General features: G+C 41.0%; 1 protein-coding gene across 8 annotated transcripts in view; it reads left to right on the forward strand.

Annotated features, from left to right (window-relative positions):
* Positions 1-27379, forward strand: part of CACNA2D1 (calcium voltage-gated channel auxiliary subunit alpha2delta 1) — a 642096-nt gene that overhangs the window by 160223 nt on the left and 454494 nt on the right. The gene's annotated exons all lie outside the window — the stretch shown is intronic.

The raw sequence follows: 27379 nt of genomic DNA on the forward strand, positions 1-27379 counted from the left end.
AGCAAAATGTAGAGGGAAGTGCTAAAGACAGGATAAATAGTGCCGAATGCTCCTTTGGTGCTTTTTTTTTTTTAAAAGATTAATTGATTTGCATAGATCTTTTGGGGGAATAGCCAAATGAGTTATTGAGTCGTTTTTGGAAAACTGCTATTACAGAACAAAAGTGGGTCCTTTTGTAAACTTTGATGTTTGTTCAAAAGCAAACAAGGTTTACATTGCAAATTAATTGGTAGTAGCCTGTGGGAGATGGCGGCTTAAGCAGTATGCACATGTAACACCAGCAGGAATACTACTGTTTCAGAGCAGATCTACTTATTACCTTATTCAAATGGCAACTCTTCATGTCTGGCTGTAATAGATAGTGTAGGTTACAAAAAAGATCTTCCTAGCTGTGTGAGAAATTTCTTTGCTAAAGCTGGGTGTTTTTAGAAGCATCCACTGCTGGTGTGGATTTTGTCCTCATGATCTGGTGAGTCCATATGGCATGACACACTAGAATTACAGTTGTAATAGAGAATCAACTTATACACAGATACATGGTGTCTAGGATTTGCAACATTCTCTCCAAAAAAGTAACACTTGATCCTTACTGTGCCTGCTTTCAGATGAGGTTTTTTAAAAAAGGATTCTGATTATGTTCTCTTCTGCTTTTTAAAGTTGTCTTTTAAATTGGTGTGCAATATTTTTATGTTGGATTTTTGTTTTTATTGCACTGGATTTTGTAAGACATTTTGTTTTACTTTGTTAAAAAATGTGAGGTAGAAATTAATTAACACCACCACCACCATCATTATTCCTCAACTGAGCAGTTCCTGACCTGGTACAGCCTTCTCTTGTGCTTCAGGATTTCAAGTAAGCTTTGCTCAAGTGCCTCAACATGAAAGTAATGCTCTGTATCAAAATGTAACTTGAAGGCTTTGGTCCAAGACATATGCCTCCATCAGTGCATGGCTAGAACTGGAAAACATCCAGCTTGCATGCGCTCCATTTACAGCAGCACATTCTGGGAGTAGATGGGATGTGGGTCTGCACTGAGTTGTGTCCTCTTTGAGTCCTTGCATGTTAAGGCAACTATTGAATCACTGACTATTTGTTGGGGCAAATAGTCAGCAAATCTGCATAGAGTTGCATGTTCTGTAGACAGCCCAGCAGCCAATTTTCTGACAGGGCCCACTTCCCATAACAGGCATGGAACAGCAGATATTCAGCTGTGGAGCCTTTTCCAGCATGAAGATTAAATGATGGGAAGCCCTAGTGAAGTAGGGCATGTGTTCTATTAAAACAGCTTGGGAACATAGGAAGCTGCCATATACTGAGTCAGACCATTGGTCTATCTAGCTCACTATTGTCTTCACAGACTGGCAGCAGCTTCTCCAAGGTTGTAGGCAGGAATCTCTCTCAGCCCTATCTCAGAGAAGCCAGGGAGGGAACTTAGAACCTTCATGCAGATCCTTTTCCTAGAGTGGCCCCATTCCCTAAAGGGAATATCTTACAGTGCTCAGGCATGTAGTCTCCCATTCAGATGTAACCAGGGCAAACCGTGCTTAGCAAAGGGGATGTCATGCTTGCTACCACAAGACCAGCTCTGTTGCTGTTAGAATAGCTAGGGATACTTTTGCAAATCTAGGCATGGACCACCTGATTTCTCCTCTTCTCCTCTTCTAAAGTTGGCACCTTTAAAATGACACACATACTTTTCCCCATGAAAGTTGACCTATATAGGGATTAGTTTTAAAGGATGTCTTATTTGCTTGCTACATGTCTCTTGTTTCTAGTTAGCTTCTCCTTAGAACCCCCCATGTATAGAAAATTTATTTTCCAATTCATCACTGGGAATGGAGGCTGTGTAACACTACTCTGGGGCAACAAGAACGACTAGCTTTGATTGATTTTGCATTGGTAACTTGATAACTTTACAGACACAGTGGGGAAGAGGACTATCACCCATAAAGAAAAAAGATAGTTTTCACAAGACTGCAGCTTCTTTCCTGACTCTCATTGAACTCAAAGTAGAAGTGTAATTGAATATCCGAGAAGCCATTTATGATCTGATCTAGTTAATTTAAGTTCTCAGGGAAATAGCATTTTCTTCTTAATGGTGTACAGATATTTATGTATACAGCCATCCTTTCATGTACCAATAATAATTAAAATTAGTGTGTGGTGTTATTTTGTTTCTGGGATTGTTGGCCTGGGTGTGTCCTGGGCCCCTTTAAGGGGGTTGGTTGGAAGTGCCTGGGCCAAGCCTCAGAGAACGGGGTAGAGATGAGCAGCCCCTTGGTCCTCCTTGGCCATTCAGTCCTGGGGCTGGCTCCTCACCGGGCGACTATAGCCCTCTCTTTATCCTTCTGCCTCTCATCATGGGCTGAAACGTATATGGCAGCTTCACAATCCGAGCACTCAAGCCCCACCCATCCTGAATCCTCCCCATGTGCTTTATTAGTCTCTCTAGTACATACCTTTCCCTTTTGTCCACCTTCTCTCCTCCTTCTGACCCTATCCCCTTCTCCAGCATGGCAACTGCCTCCATCAGCCATGCCCACTAGTTGACAAGGTTTGCAGGTGCTACCTGGGCCATCCACCAGAGTCTGGCCACCTGTGTTGCCCCCTCCCAGCCCCAGGCCATTGTCAGCTCTGCTTAGCCTTCCGCTTGGCCTCCCCATGCCCTCCCCATTCACCGTTGCTCTGTGATAAGTCTGGGGTGCAGGTGGGTTGGCTGGACTGGTATTTTGTTTTGAATTTTTCCATAGTAAGACTTGAAGCATTGTGCCAATCTTCAAGACCGCTTTGATGAGAGACAATGGTAGGATTCACAAAATGAATATGTTTACTGTGAGCAATGACAGTTCTATAATACTGTCTGCAACTCTCTTATAAACTATTGCCTATCCACAGCCTCAGAGGGAAATGATTTTTCTAGCTGTAAACATTTTCAGAGGAGAATTTAGCGAGGGGAAGTGGCATGGGTGATTTATCCTTTCCCTGCTCACTTCTGCTCCACTTCAAATTCATGTTCAAGTTGTTCCTTCACCCACAGTATTCCAAACACATTTGAAATCTTGAGCATGGAAGGTGGCTTTGGGTGCTAATTTGGTAGGGGAAAATGGCATGTGGGAAAAGTGTGAGCTCCTCCCTGCTTCTTTCCTCTCCATTTCAAATATTTGACGCCTCTTTATTATGGGCTTTGATTACATGTATTTACATAATGTATAGTTAGAGCCTTGGAGAGTGTGATTTCTGCAAAATAAAGGTAGGTAAGTAGGTAGCTAGCTAGGAGGAACCCACAACTGAGCCTTGGTCTTTTGTGAAACATACATTTGCCAAGCCAACAATCATGGCACACAATGTCTCATGAAAGTCTACCTTGGAGGAAGAAGAAGAAGAAAGGTCTTGTATCTATAGACAAATCAGATGGCAGCCAAGTTGTAGGCAGCAAGACTGTGTTTTTCACCACTTTTATGCATGTTCACAGGTTTCTTTTGTGCACAGAACATCAGAGAGCATCTGTTCATGGAACACAGATGTTCACTTCACAGGCCATAGAGAGTAAAGTACATTCTGTGTAACTTGCCAGCCTGTCCTGGAACAAGAATAAAAGGCAATAATAATGTGCTGCTAGTGTCAGTTCTTCCCGTTCTTTTGTACAAGAGTTCTTGGAAGATACAAGAAAAAGGATCTAAAAATATCATTGGCAGAAAAAGGCCTTGTGCTACATATTGGATCTAAAAAGATTAAATAAAGCTGAGGGATTTGTCTTCCAATATAATATATTCCTGCTTAATAATGTGCACTTTTAAAAACCTGCTGAAGATATTTCAAAGGATATCAGCAGGTATAAAATTAGAAGAAAACAAAAAGTATTGGTATAATTTAAGAGAGGTGTTCTTTTGAAGGATCATTTATTTTGCCGCAGCCTGGTTTAACAATATCTTTGAGTCTGTTATAGGAATAGGTGCTTGGGTCAATTTGATTTTGTTTGCCATTTAAGGATTAAATTTATTTCCTGCTCTGCAGAATTTAGGTTGGATTCAAGTTGGCCTATGGAGAGGAGAATGGGGTTGTGCATTGCATATGTGCATAATTTCTTTAAATTATATAGATCTATATATGTGTAATATTTAGTCCAGCAGTTCACAGATGTTGGCCTGATGCACTTGCCAAAACCCATCACTTCGTTGCCAAACACATTACTGGTACTAGCCCCCTCCCCCATTCTCCAAGTTTTGTGGCATATGCCAAGGACTTGGGTAATGGAGCGATGTTTGCTGTTGTGGAAGTAGCTCCCTTGGCCATTGAATGCAAGTGAGGAATGCAAGAACATTCTATCTCTGTTGTGTTTCTCAGATGCCACTTATTGGGGATAAATTCCAACCCACTATGTATCTTGGACCTTGACATAGCCTGCCTGGTGGCGAGAAGGTAACAGCTTATTTAGATGTTAATGCCTTTATTGGAACATATCTCCTTCACATGCTTCACTCAGTAGATTAATCCCCAGAAAGAATAGGGAACTGAGCTGGGGAGGGCAGGGCTTGTGGGGACCCAGTGTGGTGTACTTGTTAGAGTGCTGAACTTGGATTGGAGAGATCCAGGTTCAAATCCTTGTTTTGCTCAGATGCTCTTGGGTGAGCCTAGGGCAGTCACAAACACTCAGGCTAACCTACTGTGCAAGGTTGGTCCCACTCTTTTGGTCCTGGGACCCATTTTTTGATTTGAATCGATTTGGATTCAGATTAATTCAGATCCAAATCGAATCTAGGGTGATTTGGATGGGGCAGATTCGGACCCAAAAACAAATTGGAGGTGTTTGATTTGGATCCAAATCGAAACACCAAAAATCCAAATTGCACACCCCTAGACATTACCTTCAACATTACCATTACCACTAACCCACAGTATTTGTAATAGCAGGATAATAGTGGGACAGCAAAAACAAGTAAGTCCTATGGCCTCGTAAAGATTAACACATTTATTGTAGCATAATTTTTTGTAGATTAGAGCCCACTGCATCAGATTCATAATGCGATATTTTCACCCGTTAGTTAGGGGTCTGTGTATATGTATGTAGAGACATGTATAGAGGAAGAAATGTCCCTAAGGACTACGAAATGCAAGAAGTATAGTTTGTGACCATTCTTATGTAAAGCTTAATGACATGAGATTACCATGATGATTCATGACCGAAGTTATAGGTGATAACTAATTAACTGGCTATGCTAAGCAAATTAATATATGTAATAGAACAGCAAAACATAGTTTATATTCGAGCTTAATAGATTGACTCCCTCTGTAAACATATGGTCCAAATGCCTATGAAATGTAAGAAGTGCAGTCTGTGGATCTGTGGAATAGGTAGGTAATATGACTGTTTAGATCTCGTGCAAGTGTAGGTGCTGGTGTAAGAAATGACTGCTTTATTTGCATGTGGTCTTCCTATATAAAATGTTAATCCAAACACCATGGGACCTGACTTGTGCTATAAAATTAATGCTGTAATCAGGATCAGATAGATTCCCATACAATGAATGTATGCCTTGAAATGCATACATTCCTACGGCAGCATACAATACGTCTGTCAGCCTAGTCATGGTTCTGGTTTGTGCTCTTTTGCCATTGTAGGAATGGCCAAGCACATTGATACAAGTAAAAAGGTGTGCTAGAGTTTTCAGTTTGTGACAATATGGTAGATGGAAAAGAGAGTCTGGTCTAGACATGGCAAAGAACGTCCAGCAGTTGGGGGTGGGAGGAGAGATCCATCGCTGCCTGACAGACAGACAGCAGTGGGCAAAGTAGATATGATCTGGTATAAAAGTTAGAGTTACTTTGATGTGACAGCAGTTGTGTAAACTTTTGTGAGAATACAGACTACTACTGGAAGATTACAACTAATCTCAATCTCAAAGTGCTGGCTTCAAGTCAATAACTATACAGGAGTAATGTTGGGGATAAACTGGAGAGCTAAAATAGTGTAATGTGATTGCTGTTATGGAACAGGCTATCCCTTTGTTGGAGTTTTGTTGACACAGCAAGAATGGAGGGAGAGAGTATGGAGTATGAGCTTGGAAATCTCCAGTTCAAATCTCTTCTCATCTCTGTGCTCATATACATGGTCTCAGCATCCCACCCCCTCATCCAATTGCAGTATAGGATAATATTGTATGACATTATAGTATGATTGCAAATATTATTGAAATAATGTATGTTCACCTCTGTGATCTCAGAAAAATCTGTACAGAACAGCAGATGCTGCTGCTGTTGTAGCATCACACGTGATGGGATAACCATAGTTCTATATGGATCCTCAGTCTAGACTCTCCCTTGGTGGCTTCCCTGATCATATTGATGATGATGCAGCAGGCCTTTAGATAAGTCCCTAAACTAGCTTACATCCTAGTGGTGTTATTCAACTAAATTGTATATTTGATGCCCTAATTGAAGGCCATAAACTTCTCTTGTGATTAAAGCAAAGTGTCAGTTGAGTGGCAGTCGTGCCAAGGCCTGGCACTTGTTTACTGATCAGGTTGTGAGTTAATGCTCAGCAAGTGCTGTTGTTTGAATTATTGATAAAGTGTTTTGTTCAATGTGAGAATGCAAAGGCAGTTTTGAGTCACAGGAGTTAGCTGATGCCTCATGCGATTCCCAAGCTGCCTATGTAGAGATGCTGCCTGTGGCCTGAATAATAAATATGAGGAATGGGTGTGTTATATTATTACACTTACTAATGAATGGCTGTGTAGTGTCACTAATTGCTATTATGGAACAGGCTGCCCCTTTGTTGGAGTTTTGTTGATATGGCAATGATGGAGGGAGAGAAGAGGAAAGAGGTTACTTCTTGGATATAAAAGTTTGTTCAGGAAAAGGCAACTGGGGTTTTGGAATCATTCTTATTGGAGCGTAAATATTCATAATAAGGGATTTCATAGGAGGGAGTATTTGGATTAGGGAGACAGCACAAAATGGAGGGCATGGCCTCAATCATGCTTTGCAATAATATGTGTAAGGGGGGAGATGGTGTTATATTTGATATTATGCTCAGGAATTATCCTTAGGGAATTTATGCTTAATATTTGTTTGAAATTAGGAAGTTATTAATGGTAGTTAAGTTGTAGGAAACCATAAGTATTTCAGTTTATTTATCAGTATGAGGGAGTTAGGCTTATAAACACATGTATACATATATCCACTACTTATGTACACTTGCATTCAATAATGATGTTAGTTAAGATTATAGTGTTGCATAGGAGTAGCTAGGGTCTTAGATGCCCCCACCCTCCAACGCTTCAAAGGGTGGAGATGCTGGAGGTATTAATTGCACAAATTTTTTATTATTAGAAGCATTTTGGCAATAGCTATTTTAAAAAATCTCTTTATTAAAACAAATTTACAATGCTAAACAACATTGATCCAAACACAAAGAGCAACACCTAATATAACAAGCCCCGATCCATCAGTCCATCCATCCATTCAATTCAGCAATTCATCCAAACTCTCATATTGTCTAAGATAGGAAAACAACCATATTTTTCCCAATTAGTGTAAAAACTAAAATCTGATCAAGTTACATAAAAATAATTATTTGTAGTCTGGTTTTAACGGGACCAAATAATATGGGTTAGCTTTTCTGATATCGCGATATGCCACAAGTTCCATTGACATGGTTTGCTTTTTCCAGTATCAGTTACCTAATACACATTTAATTTTTTTGATGTCACTTCTGTGTTGACCCCTGAAAATACATTTCCTAATGCAAGCTGGGGGCATAATCCTATTTTCTGGTTTGTAATCCTGTTCATATCCGTGAATACCTCTGTCCAAAAGGATGAGGTCCGCCGAAGATGTAAATAGGCACCCTTCATCCTGCAACCACTCCAGCAAAGCAGAGAGCAGTCTTTTGGGATATGTGCTATTTTTACTGGGGACAGGAAAATATAAGAAAGTTCTTCTTTATTTGGGCCAAGAAAGAAGTAACTGGCTTCCATTTCCACTCTTGATCTTTGATTTCCTGTTGGAAGACATTTTCTCCAAGACACTTTAAGGCTGGGCAGTGGATTAAATGTGTGGTTTATAATCATATCATATAATTTTGAAACCACATCCTTGAGGGCATCCGAGGCTTTCAAAACCAGTACTTCAAATATTGTTAGTTGTCTGTTAACAACTTATGCTTATGCTGTTATTTCTGGGGTGAAAATAAATGATCTGCATTGCAAGATATCTATACATGTACAGTGCAGGAGAGCCACCTAATGGTGCAGCGGGGAAATGACTTGATTAGCAAGCCAGAGGTTGCCAGTTCAAATCCCTGCAGGTATGTTTCCCAGACTATGGTTTCCCAGCAGAGATATAAGAAGATGCTGAAAGGCATCATCTCATACTGTGCAGGAGAAGACAATGGTAAACTCCTCCTGTATTCTACCAAAGACAACCACAGGGCTCTGTGGTCTCCAGGAGTTGATACTGATTTGACAGCACACTTTACCTTTACAGTGCAGGGTACCCCAAAATTCCCCTATAGCTTCTAGGTTGATAGGATTTCCCCCCTGGTAAAAGCTACATAATCTGGCAACTTTCAGTTCAGTAGCTTCTATCAGTCAAGGAGATGTAAACAATCCATCAAATTTAGGGTGGTAGAAATTGGAATGAGAGGAAAATATGGTGACACTAGACTCTTCTACCATTTTGCACAGCTCTTGAAAGTGGCACTCAGAAAAGGATTGTCTGCTTCTTTATTATTATTAAGTACATTTATATACCATCCTATACAAAAAAAGTCCCTGGGTGGTTCACAATTAAAACATTAACATAGTTAAAACAATTTAAAATACAATAAAAACTCTAAAACTGAAGCTTTGAAACTATAAACTAAAAGCCTGACTGAACAGGTATGTTTTTAGGTCCTTCTCAAAAACAATTTCATTAGGAAGCACATTCCAGAGTCATGGGGTAACTCTAGAAAAGGTCTGGTTTCCAGTTGCCAGCAACTGAGTCGGTGGTAACTGCAACCAGATCTCCCCAGATGATCTTAATAGGCGATGGGGTAGATGAAGAAGGCGCTCTTTTAAATACCTCATACCCGGGCTGTTTAGGGCTTTATTGGTAATAACCAGCACTTTGTATTTTGCTTGGAAACCAGTGTAGTTCTTTTAAAGTGGGTATAATAATATCTCTTTGGGGAACTCCGGAGACCAACCCGGCTGCTGCATTCTGTACTAACTGCAGTTTCTGAACTGCATACAAAGGCAGACCAATGTAGAGCACATTGCAGTAGTCAAGTCTGGATGTTACCAGCACATGCACCACTGTTTTAAGGTAGTTTATCTACAGAAATGAACATAGCTGGTGAATCAGCCAAAGCTGATAGAAAGTACTCCTGGCCACTGCCTCAACCTGAGAAATCAGGGAGAGGTTTGGGTCCAGAAGTATTCCCAGACTATGTACCTGCTCTTTCTGGTGGGAGTGTAACCCCATCCAGAATAGCTGCTAATTGGGCAAAGAGGCAGCTTTTAACGTGGTGAATCTCTTTATTTAGCAGGGGGAGAGCAACTGGCCCTATCTACCCCCAGCACAGTACCTCCAGTGATGGTTGCTGGTGTCTATCTTGTGTTTCTTTTTAGATTGTGAGCCCTTTGGGGGACAGGGATCCATCTTATTTATGTATTTATTATTTCTCTGTGTAAACTGCCCTGAGCCATTTTTGGAAGGGTGGTATAGAAATCGAATTAACAACAACAACAACAACTATTATTATTATTATTACAACAACAACAACAGGCAGATCTAAACCACTTCCTAATCCTTAGCCTCCCACAAATGAGTACCTCCGTCTTGCTTGGATTCAGCCTCAGTTTGTTATCCGTCTTCCATCCCATTACTTCCTTCAGGCAGGCATTTAGGGAAGTTAGGCCATTTCCTGATGAAGTTGACATGGAGAAATAGATTTGGGTGTCATTAGCATACTGATAACACCCTGCACCAAATCCCCTGATGATCTCTCCCAGCAGTTTCATGTAGATGTTAAAAGGTATTGGAGACAGTATGTAGCCTTGTGGGACTACAGTCTCCAAGCGACAGTCTCCAAGCGACACCATCTAGAACCTACCAAAGAGGTAGGAGCTGAATAACTGCAAAACTGTGTCTCCCACTCCCAACCTCTTCAGGCGCCCCAGAAAGATACCATGGTCAATGGTATCAAAAGCTGCCGAGAGATCCAAAAGGATCAACAGAGTCACACTCCCGCTGTTAATTCCTAATTGAAGATCATTCAACAAGGCCGACCAAGGCTGTCTATTGGTCACCATAGCCTGCCCGAAAGCCAGGTTGGAATGTGTCCAGATAATCTGCTTTCTCCAAGACAGCCTGGAGCTGAGACGCCACCACCCTCTCGATCACCTTGCCCAACTATGGGAGGTTGGAGACAGGCCTATAATTGCTCAATTCTGAGAGATCCAATGCAGGCCTTTTCAAGAGTGGTGTAATAATTGCCTCCTTGAGAAAAGGAGGCATCCTGCCCTCCCTCAGAGAAGCATTAATGATCTTAACAAGGCCATCCCTCTTTAAACTTAATAATCCGATCTTGTATTAGATGCAAACTTTTAATTCTATTAACTTCCACCTTAACCCAAGAATTAATTTCAGTATCGGTCAGCATTCGTAAAATGTTCCGAAGGTGAAAAGCCTCATAATAAGTGGGTAGGTATGGAATTCATTAGCTGTTTTTGTGTAGAGAACATTATATCTAAGTCTCATTTTTTTGTTAGTGTGAATAAAAGAGATAAAAATTCTTTGCCATATCCACAATGTATTAGCAGATATAGTAATTGGTAAGACTTGAAACAAAAATAATAATTTTGGTAGTAGATACATTTTAAGGGCTGCTACTCACCACAGCCAGGGGAGGTTATTCCTTTCCCACTTCCAAATCTTTCTCTTAATAGATTTTAATACTGGAGTGAAATTCAAGTGTTTAAGATTTGAGAGACTCCTGGAAATGTGCACTCCCAAGTATCGAAGAATTGTAGAGACTTTGATAGCTATAGATATTGATATGGAGAGTTTTTAGCTTGATTAAACGTTAGCACAGGCCTGATTAGCGGTTATAAGATCGTAGGCCAATGTTTTTCTGCTTCTGTTCTGAAATATTTTGCTGTTACTGTGCTGATAAGTGGTAAAAGATAGTGGTCAAATTTCAACATGCATGCAGAAAAACAGATAAACACAGACATCCTGCTCATTGATGTAGTAAGCATAACAAAATTGGGAGAAGACCAAAAAAAAAAACACCGTAAGCAGGGGAGGTTGAATCAGAAAACAGTAATCAACTATCCTTAAAGGGGATAAAATAATAGTATTAGATTGTACAGGGTACTCAAATTTAACTGGAAGTCTGGGCATCTTCAGCTGGCTGAATTACCTTGTTCCTGCTGCTTCCTTTCAGGGAAACAGAGTGTGGCTGTTTTCTTGAGTTATTAGAGTAAATACCTGGGAAGATCTTTTCTTCTTGTCTCTTCTGAGGTCACGGCCAAACTCAGAGGGATACACTTAAATTATTGACATAAAAATACTGCACGTTTACATCTTGTTTGAGAATGTTTTCCATTGTCTGAGTGTTTAGAGTAATCCAAACTCTTTTTGAAAAGTCACTAGACTCAAGAACAGTGCTAAGTTGTAATGTTGCTACAGCTGCAATGGAAAAAAAAAGCATGATTGAATTTTCAGTTCCGGTTTCAGTGGCTTTCATTTTATGTATGGTGCAGTGGGCAACCAGCCAGCCATTATTGGGTTAACTGGGGGGAAATTTGGCTTTCCTTGGTTGACAGTCTGTAGACCTTAGCTCATGATCCAATCAGTTAACAAGTTGGGTGGGACTAAAGGACTCCTGAGGTCTTCTGAGAAGAAGAAGGGGTGCCCAGGTAAGAGGAACAATGGAGGCCTGCCAAGAGAAACTCAGAGTGAGTTTCTGCAAGTCCCTGGGGTGAGCGATTGCAGGGGGTTGGTCTCACCTATGTACTGGTGAGTTCCAAGGGAAGGAAGCCAAGGCTTATGGCTTTGGAAGTTTAGACTTAGGAGAAAGTGTTTTAGTAAGACTTGCATTAGAAGTTATTTCCTTTTGTGTGTGTTGCTTTGTATACCCAAGTATCTGCTTTTGCAACTACTTATCTTCAACTTCAGTCTAGTAACTAACAAATTAAGAACTGCCTGGGATTTTTGAAAAACTCTTGTAACTACTAAGCTAATATTATTTGCAACAGCTACATGTGAAATCCTGAAATTGCTTATTGTGTTTTTTTGGTAATAAATCAATAAATTGTTTTCTTTGTTCTTACAAGCCCTTCAGAGTGTTTGACTGACTCTGGGAGAGGGGTAGGGGAAGCCTCTTGTCCACACGCCCTCAAAGAGAATAGCAAAGCCTGTTACTTCGCCACTTAAACATATATAAGTGTAACCACTTTTTTATATTTGCCTGCTAGCAAATAAAGGGTGGACTGGAAGTTTTAGCGATCCCATTCCAGTCCGAGGTAACTCTGTTAACTAATAAACACTTGGTGGCAGTGAGTCAATCTACCAGAGATTCTTCTTTTCTTTTTAATTAATTTTAAACCCAGTAGGCCCATGAGGTTTAGAGAGGCATGGCCCAGTTAGAGTCTCCTCTCAGGTGGGCTGGGCTTGTGTTTGCGTTTGTTACATATGAAATGCAGTGGTAGAGGCATAGTTTTTATTTCCTTTCCAGAACCTGCTTCTACTATCCTCAGAAATTCAGTTTAGAGATTTGGCATGAAAGTGTTTCAAAATGAGGAAGTGGGGAATAAGAGTTTGTTTGTTTTTTAATGTTAAGACAAATCCTCAAACTTGCTTTAAAAACAACACATTTCGGGAGGATTTAAACAATTTAGGGGCATTGCTGAAGATCTATATCCTCAAATACCAGCTGATATCCAGATTAACCCTGTGTTGCCATACTACATTTTTTTTGTTGCCATACTATGCTGGGGATGGGTGGGTTTGATTTAGTTAATACTCCCTCCCTCTGCAGCTGCCTGTGGTTCTCAAAACTATGCCCATGAAGGCTTCTCAACTGTCAGGGACATATTTTCAGGAGGCATAGGCAGCTGCACTGTGATTTCAGGGGGTGAAATCAACAAAAATTGCTAGCACAGGATTGATCTTGAATTTGGCTGCTATAAAGATATTGTGAACCGCCCAGGGACCTTTTTATATGGGGTGGTATATAAATGTACTAAATAAAATAAAATAAAAACACCTAACCTTTCTTGAGAGCTGTAATTACATCTTTAACACTGGCCTGCACAGTTTGTGACTCACCAAGCTGAACACAGCCCACCATGGACTCAATAAGTTTCTTCTATTTTTGTATTTCGGCTGAACATACACACGATGTGTGCATAGGTTTTCAAGCCCCTGGCAGACTATAATGCACGAATGCTAGGCAGGTTTTGACTTAGATAACAAGTGGTGGACTTAACATAACATATCATGCTATGGCTTTGTTAGGAAATTTTTTTAAAAGTAAAAATGTATTGAATAGCTTCTGAAATAAGTTTTGAGGGAAATATATGATTAATTATGCTGCAACTGTTCACCCTGAAATCAAAACAAGACTCAACAGCAGCCATTCAGAATTGTTCTTATGAATTGATTATGAGAGAATTGATTATGACCGCCACAATCAGCTTGGTTTGTTTTCTCATGTGAGATTTTGGAAAAGAATGAATGAATATGCACAGTTTTAATCTTGCCCTCAGAGTTTAGAAAGTGCTGTAATTTGGGATTCTAAAATTTTTTTATAACGTAGCATGTGTTTTGTTGTAAGCCAGATCTTGCCTAATAAAAAAGAACCATGGAGCCAATTCAGGCTCTCATTTTCGAGGCACTATGTGTGAAGAGTGTGGGCTCTGTAAACATGGCTGGTATGATTACTGGGGGTGGCAATCTCTCTCTCTCTCTCTCTCTCTGAGCTCTCTCTCTCTCTCTGAGCTCTCCATCCGTGTGAACAGAAACCACATGGTGGCACTGGTTTATGAAAATGCAACAAGCTTGAGATGTTTGGTCCCTTCACCTATATGGTGATAAGACCACTCATTCAGACTTTTAATGCAACAGTCTATTTTTTCCTGTGTCACTGATAGAATATTGAAATTATCAGCTTTCCCCATTTGCATAGAAGGGTGTATATTAGTAGACATATCTCCTCCCTGTAATCCAGCTTTGTGATGACAGAAGTTGCACCTGGTGAAATATTCTGTGTTCTATTACTATAAAACATACACAGGTACTGCTTCCCATATTGAATATAGCAACTATACCCACAGGCTCGCTTTATGTGAAGTTTTCCTTAAGTAAGTTGGTACAGCTTATATATATGGAATGGCTGGTTTTGATGGAGAACCTCTATTGCCATCAGCTTATGTATGCCACTGAACCACTGCTTAGGTAGATATAAAAAATTGGAGCAAAAACGTTTCTATGTTGCAGGATGTAGCACTTGTAAATCAGCTTGTAAAGGTTTATCTACATGAACTGTTATGAATTTCAGTAGCAAGTGTCAGTGGCAGCCCAAGACCTCTGACTGGGGCAGGGTGCCAAATGCTCCCCCCCTCCCCAAGTTGAAATGGTGGTGCTTGATTTAGCTTAATTTTATGTGTGCACACACAGAGATCTGGCTCCTTTTCCTTTGTGGCAGCAATAGCAGCTGCCATGCAGTGTGCATACCCTCTTCCTCATGCACTGTTGAGCTGATTGTGAAAAAGAGAAAGAAGAGGAAATGAGTAAAGGGCAATAGAATACTGGAGGGTGCTCTGTAGAGCAGGAGTAGACAACCTTGGCTCTCCAGCTGTTGTTGAACTACAATTCCCACTAGCCCCAGCCTGTGGTTGGGGATGATGGGAGTTGAAGATCAACAGCAGCTGGAGAGCCAAGGATGCCTACCCTTGTTATAGAGCACATCTGCTTAACTTTGGCCCTCCTGCAGATGTTGACCTACAATTCCCATAATCCCTGGCTGTTGGCCACTGTGGCTGGGTATTATGGGAGTTGCAGTCCAAAAACAAATGGGGGGCTATGTTGAGCAGGCCTGCTATAGAGCATCTAGTATAAATCGTACTTTTCTCATTTCCCAGTCTGCTTCCTCCCCATTTTCATAAAGCAGTTCAGTGGTACATGAGGCAAGACATGGAGGAGTGCTCACACACCCCATGCTGAGGCAGATGGCAGTGAGGAGGTAAGGAGGAAAGGAGATTCTCTTTGGCATGTAGCTATTTTGCCATCAATTGGTAAGAGCTGCTCCAATGGCAGGAGAGGAGGTAGTGGCAGATACCTTGTTGCCCCACTAGTGCCCTGATAATCTGCTCCTTGAGCAACCATCTCACCTTGGCTTATGGAAGGACTGCTTCTGATAAGTGCCATACAGTACTTGTGTTTATTCTTTTAACACTACCTTTGCCCGTCCACCACAACCCACCTTGGGAGCAGCTCTTTGTTGTGTGATGGCTGTCCCAAGGCTACCCAGTGAGTTCTGAGGCTGAGTGGAGGTTTCATGTCTAAACCCAGCACAATGGGATGCATCATAGTGGCCATCAGCCTATATGATTAAGATAGGTATGTATGTATGTATGTATGTATGTATGTATGTATGCATGCATTTATTTAAAATATTTATACCTTGCTCCTCCAGTACGCTACTGCTCAGGGCAGCTCACAACACTAATAAAATAGATGCAATCAGTGTTCCCTCTAAGGCGTGTGCTCACATATTTTTTGATGTCTGCTCAGTTAATTTTAGATCCTGCTCAGGTTGAATCAGAAAGGCCTCACTCTGAATGCACGTGTGCACACACTGTCTTGATAGTGCTGCCCAGAACAGCATTCATTCCACACACAGATGAAAAAAATTAGAGTGAACACTGGATACAATATAAAGTTAAAAAAATGAACAAGTTAAAAGATCAACCTAAAACCACATTTAAATTACAAATTTTAAAAGTTTCAAATTAAGTTTTTAGTGTAAATAAAGCAAAAAACTAAATACTAAATACTAAAAAACTAAAAAAATCCCCTACCAGATATAAGCTGCAGATAAAACATTAAACAGATGTCTTTAATAAAGAAAAAACAAGCATTAAGGGAGAGAGTGGCGAACCTCTTCTTAACTAGTATTTCTGTTTGGAGATCATATGTTTGGAGTTTCAAACAGGGCAGTGTGCTGCTCCTTTTATAGTGGTGGTTTCAAACACTGTTCCAAATAACCTGTTGCTCTTCAGTAGTTTTTTGAAGTTTCCTCAGTATGTTAATCCAGTGCCTTCCAGGAACTTGGGAAGCTGCCTTGTACTGAGTCAGACCATTGGTCCATCAAGCTCAGTGTTGTCTACCCAGACTGGCAGCGTCTTTTTCAAAGTTACAGGCAGGAGTGTCTCCCAGCCCTATCTGGAAATGCTAGGAAGGGATCTTGGAACTTTCTGCATGCAAGGACACAGATGCTCTTCACAGAGCAGTCCCATCCCATAAGGGGAATATCTTTCAGTGCTCACATGTAGCCTCCTATTCAAATGCAAACCAGAGTGAACTCTGCTTAGCAAAGAGGACAATTCATGCTTGCTACCACAAGACCAACCTCCTCCTAAGCAGTATCCCTGAAAGATGGCTCGCCCACTACAATTGATTTCCCTCATGCAATTGTGTATCTGTGGGAAGGTTTTGGATGCATTCTGGGCCTATAGCCATCAAAACTAGTAACCATTGTTGCACTGTTCCCTATGAATTTTTTGAAACCCTTTTTAATAAGAAAATAATTTCCTGTGTGGAGTTTGCTGTAGATTGAAAGTTTCAAATCTTCTGCTTTAAATAACATTAGTTATTTGCATAGGACTGGGTAAATAAAATACTAGTTAGCGCACCCTTCTGTAAACTATATTATCATATGGTTTTCTTTATAATTATTAAATAGGTTTTAAAAAAGCAGAATTGTCTTTTTAAAAAACATTTGTGGCTATCCAGAATTGGAACATCTACAAGTGGATGTGTATTCTACACTTGTACTTTAGAAATAGTTTTCTATCGTATGATCGGATTAGAATATTTAATTTTCAGTTTTTAAACATTTATCTTGATGGTTGTGTGGAGGATGAGAGGCCCAGAAGACAGGGAATTTGGGATGAAAAGTTGTGATATTAAGGGTTTTTTTAATGGCAATTTGAAATTCTTCATTTTGCTTGACAAATTATGGATTCATGCATTTTCACAGGGATTGTATCATTCAGTGATGGTGATGTATACACATATGTGTTACCAACATGCATTCTCTAAATGAAGAAGATAGAAGAGAAGCTCAATCTGAATTAATTCTATGCACCTCCAACCTCATCTATAATCCTCTCCAATTTATTAGAAAAGCTTTTCACAGCTTTGGAAGCAGGTGCATCTTATGTGGACAGAAAATGGCTTATTGAAAAGAGCTCAGCTGCTGGGAGCCCAATTGGATTCAGCTTTGGTCTCCTTTCCCTTTTTGGCTCCTCAGGTCAAGGCCTCCAAGCATAATTAAGCATTGAATTATTTATAAAAAGGCATTAAAGTGGCTTTCAGATTAGTCAAAGACAGCCATAGTGTCACGGAAAGCCAAATTCTTGTCTTACCAAGCTTGGCTTAAACGATGTCTCAACTGACTGCCTGGATGCCAGCCTGATGTATTTTGAACTGGGGGGAAACAAATCTTCTGTGAGGCTGTTAGGACATATATCCTGAGCTGAGACAAACTGTTGTAAATTCAATAAATTACAGTAGATAGTTATGGTTACATTCTGTATGCTCTGTGTATGTGTTGTGTTTGGTTTTCTGTCAAATACAGTTGTGTGTGTATACACTGTGTGTAGCTGTGGATATGTTTAAGTAGGGCTGCAGGCTGTAATCCTTAACTGCTGAATTAATCAACCAAAGTGTTAGTTGATTGATTGGTGAGGGCAAACTTTAATAGGATAGCATACATTTTAATTAGAGCTGCTGCTGCTAGAAATCCACAACTGTTTATTTTTTTTGCAGCTTGTTTGATTCTGATGTGTTCCTGTAAGAGAGAACGAGAGAGAGAAAATATGAAGAATTGTCTTTTTTTCCTAACAATGACTGGTTGCTTTTGTTAATTACATTGTAAATTTTCTCTCCCCCTCCCCGCTTCCATACTTCAACAAGGCACTCACATTGGCTGACATGATGCACAGCCCTCTGCTACTGGAAGAAGGGCTCCAAGAACACAGGCAGTCTTCAGTGTTCTAGAAGAACAGCCCTGTTGGATAAGGCCCAAGGCCTATCTAGTCCAGAATCCTGTTTCACACAGTGGCCCTCCACATGCCTGTGGAAAGCACACAAGCAAGATTTGAGGATGTTGCGGGAAATCCTCTGAAACCTTTGTCCTCCTGTTTGAATCAGTCCCTTGCTTTCATCCTTCTATAAATATATAGAATGGGGCATCTTTCTGAACCAAAAAGGATTAGACCAGGTTCCCGCATTTGAACTTGCTGCTTGACTGAGAAATTCAATTCAATGAGGGTGGTGCTCTAATTAATTATTTATTTCGTAATCACAAAAGGCAGAGTACAGGTCAAAAAAATCTGACCAGCACTGGGCCCAGAGGGCATGCAGATGCTAGTTTATATAGATTAAAAACAGCAAGCAAATTAAACAGACTCTTCAATTCATCTTTGTCATTAAAATAGCTGTATTCATACAATGCCAACTAGCCTTGGCATAAACTACTGTTTACTGCTTTACCTGCTGCTTATCGGTATCTTCTGACGTCGACCATGTTACTTTTCTGCTGAGAAGTGAATTTGTCTCATACCCTCGGCTACATTTTTATCAGGCCTGGTATTTGCTACCTCTTGGCCAAGGCCTCACATTCTTCTAGTTCTGGCCTACTTCAGCCTAGTGGTCTAGGAGCCTGAAACAAATGTGTGAGCCGGGATTAAACTTTTCTATATCAAGGGCATGCCCTGCTGTTGCTCCCCTGAAACTGGTATTTAGAGGCTTCTTGCCTCTGAGGCTGGAGGTGGCCTATAGCTCTCAGACTAGTAGCCATTGATACACCTGTCCTCCATGAATTTGTCTAAGCCCCTTTTAAAGCCATCGAAACTAGTGGCCATCATCACATCCCATGGCAGAGAGTTCCATAGATTAATTATGTGCTATGTGAAAAAGTACTTCCTTTTGTTGTTCCTGCAATTTCTGTCCTCGAGTTTCGTGGGATGACCCCTTGTACTAGTGTTGTAAGAGAAGGAGAAAAAATTATATTTGTCCGGTTTCTCTACTCCATTCATAATTTTATATACCTCTATCATGTCTCCTCATAGTCACCTCTTTTCTAAACTAAAAAGCCCCAGATTCTGTAGAGGTGCTCCCGGTCTCTGATCATCTTGGTTGCCTTCTTCTGCACCTCTCTTCATCTTAAATTGGCCCAGTTCTTCAGCCCCCAAGCCTGAGAAGCTTAGTTCTGGAGCAAGTATATGGTCAGTATCCTCCACCATGAAGACAGATGCAAACAACTCATTCAGCTTCTCGGCAATCTCCTTTTCCTCCTTAATAATCCCTTTCATGCCTTCATCATCTAAGGCTCCAACAGCCTCCCTAACAGGTATTCTGCTTTTTTTATTTAAAGAAGTTTGTATTATTTAAAGAAGTTTAAATTTAAATTGAAAGAGGTTTTTGTTATTCCCCTTGACACTTCTAGCTTCATGCATGCATGCATGCATGCATGCATTCACTTATTAATAGTTTGATGTTTTTTAAAAGTATTAACATTGTTTTAAATTTTTAATGGTTGTAATGTTTTAACCTTGTTTTTAATGTATTGTTATAAACTGCCCAGAGACTTGCATTTTGGGTGGTATACAAATATTTTAAATAAGTATTTAACTAACATATTTATAGACCACCCAAAACCTTTGTTGCTGGGCAGTGTACCACAGAAACAATCTCTAAGGCATACCTGTGGTAAAACAATTCTCTAAGGCATACCTGTGGCGAATCCCATGTGTGGCAGCTCTCGCGAGAGTTCAAGAGCAGCTGCCAGATAGCCATGCATATGCTGCTGCTAGCTGTGGGCAGTGCTGGCTGGTGGTAAGGGAAAGCACCCGCTGGGACGGCTAATGCCAAGGGAAAGTACTTGCCAGGGAGGGAAAGTACCGGCCAGGCTTGTGGGCAGGGAAGAAAAGCGCTATGTTCCAGCCAGGCCAGTGGGTGGGGATGGAGGGAAGTGAAAGCAGAGTAGGAGGGGCAGAACTGACTGGGGCTGGAGAGGGGGAGGAGAGACAGGGAGGACTAGGGGCGCAGATGATCTGTGCCAGGTCAGCTAGTACAAATTAATAATGATTAAAACATTAAAATAATTTAGAACCCAACATTAAAAACGATTAAAACTATATATCTAATTAAAAGCCTGGGTGAAGAAAATTGTCTCCAGTGCCTTTTAAAGAGTTGCCTGAGACGGGGAGGCTCTTATTTCAACAAGCTCCTCAAACTCTCTTTTTGTATCCCTTATTGTCTCCTTGCATGTCTTTTGCAAGAATTTATATTCCTTTGTGTTCTCTTCATTTGGCTAGGACTTCCATTTTCTGAAGGAAGTCTTCTTCCATTTTTATAGCTTCCCTGACTCTGCTTGTTACATGCTGAATTTGGTGGTTCTTGTCCTCCTTCTTGGTATATGTTCCAGCTGAGCATCTATTATTATGGTTTTAAAAAAGTTCCATGCTTTTTGGCATGATTTGACTCTCCTGACGTTTCCTTTCAGCTTCCTTTTTACCAGTCCTCTCATTTTGGAGAAATTGACTCCTGAAGTCTAGTGCATCTGTGCTGGACTTCCTTGGTAATGCTCCTCTCACATACAGTGGGTATTGAAAAGAATCACCCCCTTTGATAGACCTTAAGTTCTGGTCCCCTTACATCCTGAAATGAAAACACAAAGAAAATTCCCTTCACCAGCTGTACTTATCCAATGCAACCTATAACACCCAACTGAAAAACATCACAATTACAGTCCAGAAAAAGTGTCAGAAATAAAAAACAAGAATTATTGAGATTGAAAAAGGATCACCCCCCCAATGTCAATATTTTGTTGAACCACCTTTTGCTTTAATAACAGCCTTGAGTCTGTTGGGATACTCCTCTATCAACCTTGCACATCTAGACGTAGCAATATTTGCCCACTCCTCCATACAGAACTGTTCAAGTTCAGTCACATTGGATGGTAGGTGTTGGTGGACTGCTATCTTCAAATCTCCCCACAGATTTTCTATGGGATTTAGGTCTGGGCTCTGACTGGGCCACATGAGGACGTTCACTTTTTTCTCCTTCAGCCACTGTGTGGTCAATTTTGCTGTGTGCTTCGGATCGTTGTCATGTTGAAAGCTGAATCTTCTGCCCATCCTCAACTGTCTGGCAGAGGGTAGCAGGTTTTCTTCCAGAATCTGACGGTATTTTGCCCCATCCATTTTCCCTTCTACTCTAATGAGAGCCCCAGTCCCTGAGGCAGAGAAACACCCCCACAACAGGATGCTGCCACCTCCATGCTTCACTGTAGGTATGGTGTGTTGTGGATGGTGAGCTGCGTTGTATTTACGCCAGGTGTACTGTTTGGTGTTGAGGCCAAATAGTTCAATCTTGGTCTCATCTGACCATAAGACCTTTTTCCATTTGGCATCAGAATCTTCAAGGTGCCTTCTGGCAAAGCTCAAATGAGCTTTAATGTGGCCTTTCTTGAGAAGTACCTTTCTCCTTGCAACCCTCCCGAACAAGCCACATTTTTTCCACAACACACCATACCTACAGTGAAGCATGGAGGTGGCAGCATCCTGTTGTGGGGGTGTTTCTCTGCCTCAGGGACTGGGGCCCTCGTTAGGGTAAAAGGAAGAATGGATGGGGCAAAATACTGTCAGATTCTGGAAGAAAACCTGCTACCCTCTGCCAGACAGTTGAGGATGGGCAGAAGATTCAGCTTTCAACATGACAACGATCCGAAGCACACAGCAAAATTGACCACACAGTGGCTGAAGGGGAAAAAAGTGAACGTCCTCATGTGGCCCAGTCAGAGCCCAGACCTAAATCCCATAGAAAATCTGTGGGGAGATTTGAAGATAGCAGTCCACCAACACCTACCATCCAATGTGACCAAACTTGAACAGTTCTGTATGGAGGAGTGGGCAAATATTGCTACGTCTAGATGTGCAAGGTTGATAGAGGAGTATCCCAACAGACTCAAGGCTGTTATTAAAGCAAAAGGTGGTTCAACAAAATATTGACATTGGGGGGGTGATCCTTTTTCAATCTCAGTAATTCTTGTTTTTTATTTCTGACACTTTTTCTGGACTGTAATTGTGATGTTTTTCAGTTGGATGTTATAGGTTGCATTGGATAAGTACAGCTGGTGAAGGGAATTTTCTTTGTGTTTTCATTTCAGGATGTAAGAGAACCAGAATTTAAGGTCTATCGAAGGGGGTGATTCTTTTCAATAAGCACTGTATAAGCTGAATTAGAACACCCTATGGTCATTGTTCCCCAATGGTTCTACAACTCTGAGATCCATGTGAGGGTAATTGAATCTCTTTAAAAATAAAAAATTATCTATCTATCTATCTATCTATCTATCTATCTGTCTATCTATCTATCTATCTATCTATCTGTCTATCTATCTATCTATCTATCTATCTATCTATCTATATCTGGTCTGTGTCTTACCTCTCTGATTTGCTTCTCCAACTTAAGGTCACTCTCAGCATTTTGATCCAAAGGATGATAGCACTTCCCTAGTAACACATTTCCTTTCAGTCCTCATATTATCATCCGTGTGGAGGACGCTTAGGCTTTCTAGCTTGTTGGATTCTATCCCTTCTTTAACATACAGTGCTACTCTACCTGCAATCCTCTGCTCCCTGTCCTTTCTGTAGAGTTTGTATCCAGGAATAACAGTGTACCCTTGGTTCTCACTGTTCTACCAGGTTTCCATTATGCCCACTATATCTATGTTTTCATTAGCGGCCAAGCACTCCAGCTCCTCCATCTTTGCTTGGAGGCTGTGCTGAAGGCTGTTCCTGCACGGAACATTCCTGTTCTAAAGGCTGATTTGTTTGGAGGTGGATGGTGGAGCAATTTTTGCATCTTTCTCTCCTGCCTAGTCTTTCCGTTTTTAGGAAACTTTTCCTGATGGAAAAGATTCTTCCAGCTTCAGAGGCAAGATGCCTCTTAGTACCAGTTGCAGGGGAACAACAGCAGGAGAGAGGGCATGCCCTCACCTTTTAGCTGTGGGCTTCCCAGAGGCATCTTTTTACCCCTGCTAACTGGGCAAAGAGGCACCTTTTACCATGGTGATTCTCTTTATTTAGCAGGGGGAGAGTAAATGGCCCTATCCACCCCCAGTACAGTACTTCCAGTGACTGTTGCTGGTGTCTATCTTATGTTTCTTTTTAGAATGTGAGCCCTTTGGTGACAGGGTTTCATCTTATTTGTTTGTTATTTGTCTATGTAAACCGCCCTGAGCCATTTTTGGAAGGGCGGTATAGAAATCGAATTCATCATCATCATCATCATCATCATCTGGTGAGACACCCTATGAGACAGGATGCTGGACTAGATAGGTCTTGGGCCTGATCCAGCAGAGCAGATCTTATGTCATACAGGCTGCTTTACACAGTGCCCAGACTACATGCACATGCAGATACAAGAATTATTGCAGAGCTATACTGAAGCAATGCTGTTAGAAATAGAACTTCGTATACAATAAAGTAAAGTGCCCTCGAGTTGGTGTTGACTCATGGTGACCACAGAGCCCTGTGGTTGTCTTTGGTAGAATACAGGAGGGGTTTACCATTGCCTGAGAGGATGCCTTTTAGCCCCTTCCTATATTGCTGCTGCCCGATACAGGTGTTTATTCAGTAAAACATGCAATACTCATTTCCCTGCCCCGTGCCTAGAAAGCATTCACAAAATTCCTCCAAATGGTCATCTTTTAAAATAGCTCTGCAAAATATAATATTCTTCAATACTTAAGAATATGTGGTGTAATTCTTAAGCCACCTTGGCACAGCTTGTGAAATCTGGTGAATAGAATCTACCACCTATGTACAAGAACCAACTTGCATAAGAGCAGAGCCAGCAGGTTTATTGGCATTTAATGCCTAATAATACCTGATCTCACATTGGGTTAAATGGCCAGAAGGAGCAGGAATTTGACTGGTGGGAAATTTATCTGAGAAAGGGAGGCATCCCCACTGTTGAGCAAGCTGCATCTGGAAAGACGCTGGAGTTTGCCACGACGAAAATCAAAAACAAATTGTACAGTATGTGTGTGTTCAAATTTAAGTGTTTCACTTATGAAAAGGGTTACTCTGGTCACTGCATTACATCCAGACTAAGTTACTCATGAGTTCTCTAACTGAAATTAATCAGAAATGTTTACTTGCCTATTCCAATGTGAATACTATGTGCTAATTTTATGAAGCCAGTCAGTCAGACTGAGGGGAGGGGTATGCTGAGCTTCAGCACATAACCCGCCAATCAGGAAGAGAAGTAGAGTCTTCATCCTCCCCCCTCCCTTTCTTCATATATAACTGCCTCTTATCTTCATACTTTATGCTCTTTTCTCTGTCCCCATCTCACCACTTCTCCTTGCCCAAGTAACTTCTCCCCCATCCCTTTGGGTTTACTTGCTTACTTGTTACTAACTTCATTGGAGTCCTTTCACATTTCTTGGCACTAGTTGCAAATACCTCCTTTTTGCATTGTGGGGCTGTCATTTCAATAAGTTTCATCCATGTTTTCACTAGTTCCTATTGCTCCTCTAAAGGGATGTGCACATCCTCTATAGCAGGGCTGCTCAACTTCGGCCCTCCTGCAGATGTTGGCCTACAACTCCCATAATCCCTGGCTATTGGCCACTGTGGCTGGGGATTGTGGGAGTTGTAGTACAAAAACATCTGAGGGGCCTAAGTTGAGCAGGCCTGCTCTATAGGGATGTGCTCCATTTCGAGCTCGAAATGGAACACACAATGCTCGAAACGTATTGTCAAAACAGCAGCCAAGCCAGCTGTTTCGATGAAACAAACTCAAAATGTTTCTAGTGTTTCAAGTGCCATTTCGCAGGGCTATTTTTTCAGGGAGCCCTTGTCCACCGATTAGGGTGGGCGGGCAGACCTGCCATGGGCTCCGGACTTAGCGTGTCAGCTGACTTCAGATGATTGGTCTACCTTCTGCGTGAGGTGGATAGACCAGACATCTGCCCTGGACTTAGTGCAACGGCCCACCTCGGAGGATTAGTCTACTTGCAGTGGGGGACGGGTAGACCAGGCCTCTGCCCCAGAATTCATGGAGGCCTGGTCTACCCACCTCATGTGGTGGGTTGACCAGTCCTCCAAATTGAGCTGACACATGGAGTTTGGAGTGGAGGCCTGATCTAACTGCCAACCCCAATCAGTAGACCAGCTCTCCCCAGAAAAACAGCTCCCCCAAATGGTTCTCAAAACACTCAAAATGTTTTGACTAGAAATGGGGTAATTTTGTTTAGAGCTCAAACGAGGCGTTTGATTTTAAGGTTGTTTTGTTTTGAGCTCAGAACACTTGAAATGGCCCATTTGGTGCTCAAAACATTTTGCACATCTCTCCTCGTCTAAAGCAGGGGCTTAGAAGTTGCCACACAGGCAGTTGCTTGGGCAGGGGGGTGGCAGGGAGGTGAGGGGAGATGGCAGGAGAGCCTTGGGGCCTGGAGTGGTGAGACAGGCAGCCCAGGGGGCCTGTGTCCATGGAACCTATCCACTAAATTGTAGCTCTGCCAGTAGTTTACAGACTATTGGTAGATCATCTGGTATCTGCAGAATGGCAAATGGTAGCAAATCCATATTTTTACAGTTAGTCCTGCATTCTGTCTGAGAATGAACATGGAGCAGCAAACACTTTTCTTTTTACTTCTGCGTTTGTGTTGTATTTTATTTGTTGACTACACTTCTACCTTGCTCTCTTTCCTAAAAGCTCAGAACACCTTACATGTGCTTTCTAGGCTTTCTTCCAATCCAAGGAGTTTCAGTCAGTGTTCTGCTGTATGAGAGAGTGCAAGTTCCATCACAATTTCTGTCTCTTCCACACTTTCCTCTTAAGTCCTTGAATAATTTCCTCATCTCTTATGTTTGGCAGATGTGATGTGCTAAAGTTCTTTTCAATCAGTTCTCACAGACTTCTAAAACAGACCTCTGTAATTGGGAGACCTTATGAGAATGTGTATTCAGTCAATTAAGAAAAATCAAAGTCCAAGTTCTGTTAAGAATCACTAAAATAATAAACCCAAACTTTCACTAAAATAATAAACCCAAAATATAGATTGCTTAATACATTATGAATCAGCTTGAATTGAAGCTTAGTATGCACAACTGAGATTGCTCAAGGCTGCCACATTTATACACCTACAGTACATGCTTTGCTGGCTGGTTCTCATGGTAATTACAGTTCTATTCATAGTTGATGAGTAATTGCCACGGTTAACTCTGAAAACCTATTTACAGTGTTTTTATACCAGTATAATTGGTTAACTCTTTGTTTTTAAAATTATCTGGTATATACAAATGATTCCTCCTTTGCTTTGGAAGCAAATAGCACTTTGTTTTTAGAACACTTTTAAGCATCTATCTATTTTAGCATCAGTCAACATCCCACCACAGAATCCCTTTAATCTTGTAATAAAAATATTACATGTAATTTTAATATTTGCTGTTCCTCAAATAGATTGGTTGGATGATTTGGCTGGGTAGACTGATGGATGTTAGAACAAACAGCAAAGGCAGAGCCTAATAGGCTATAGAGACTATTCAGTGGCTCTTGACACTTGTGTAGTTTCATTAAACCCAATGGAACGATGTCAGCAAATTTAATCATTCTGGGATGAATGGACACAATTTTCACTTGTGTATTTGACACTGATTTTTGGCTCACCTAACTAAAATAATGAGTATCCTTCTGAATGTCAAATATAATTTTTAAAATTTATTCATCATATTTTTATACCGCCTGATATATACATCTTTAGGCGGTGTACGAAATTTAAAACACAATATAAAAGAGTACAAACAGATTAAAATTCCATAAAACAATATCATTAAACAGCTTATTAAAATTAATTCCAATTAAAAGCCTGGTGAAAACAAGTGCCTCTTGGGGGGTGGGGTGGTCTTCCTAAAAGCAAATAGAGAAGGAGATGCTCTTATTTCAACAGGGAGCATATCCCAAAGTCCCAGAGTAGCCACAGAAAAAGCCCAGTCCAGAGTCACCACCAGTTGAGCCTGTGGCAACCATAACTGGACCTCTCCAGAAGATCGTAATAGGTGGTAGGGTTCATGACAAAGAAGAT

This window comes from Hemicordylus capensis, chromosome 5 (assembly GCF_027244095.1).
Source record: "Hemicordylus capensis ecotype Gifberg chromosome 5, rHemCap1.1.pri, whole genome shotgun sequence".
Taxonomy (NCBI): domain Eukaryota; kingdom Metazoa; phylum Chordata; class Lepidosauria; order Squamata; family Cordylidae; genus Hemicordylus; species Hemicordylus capensis.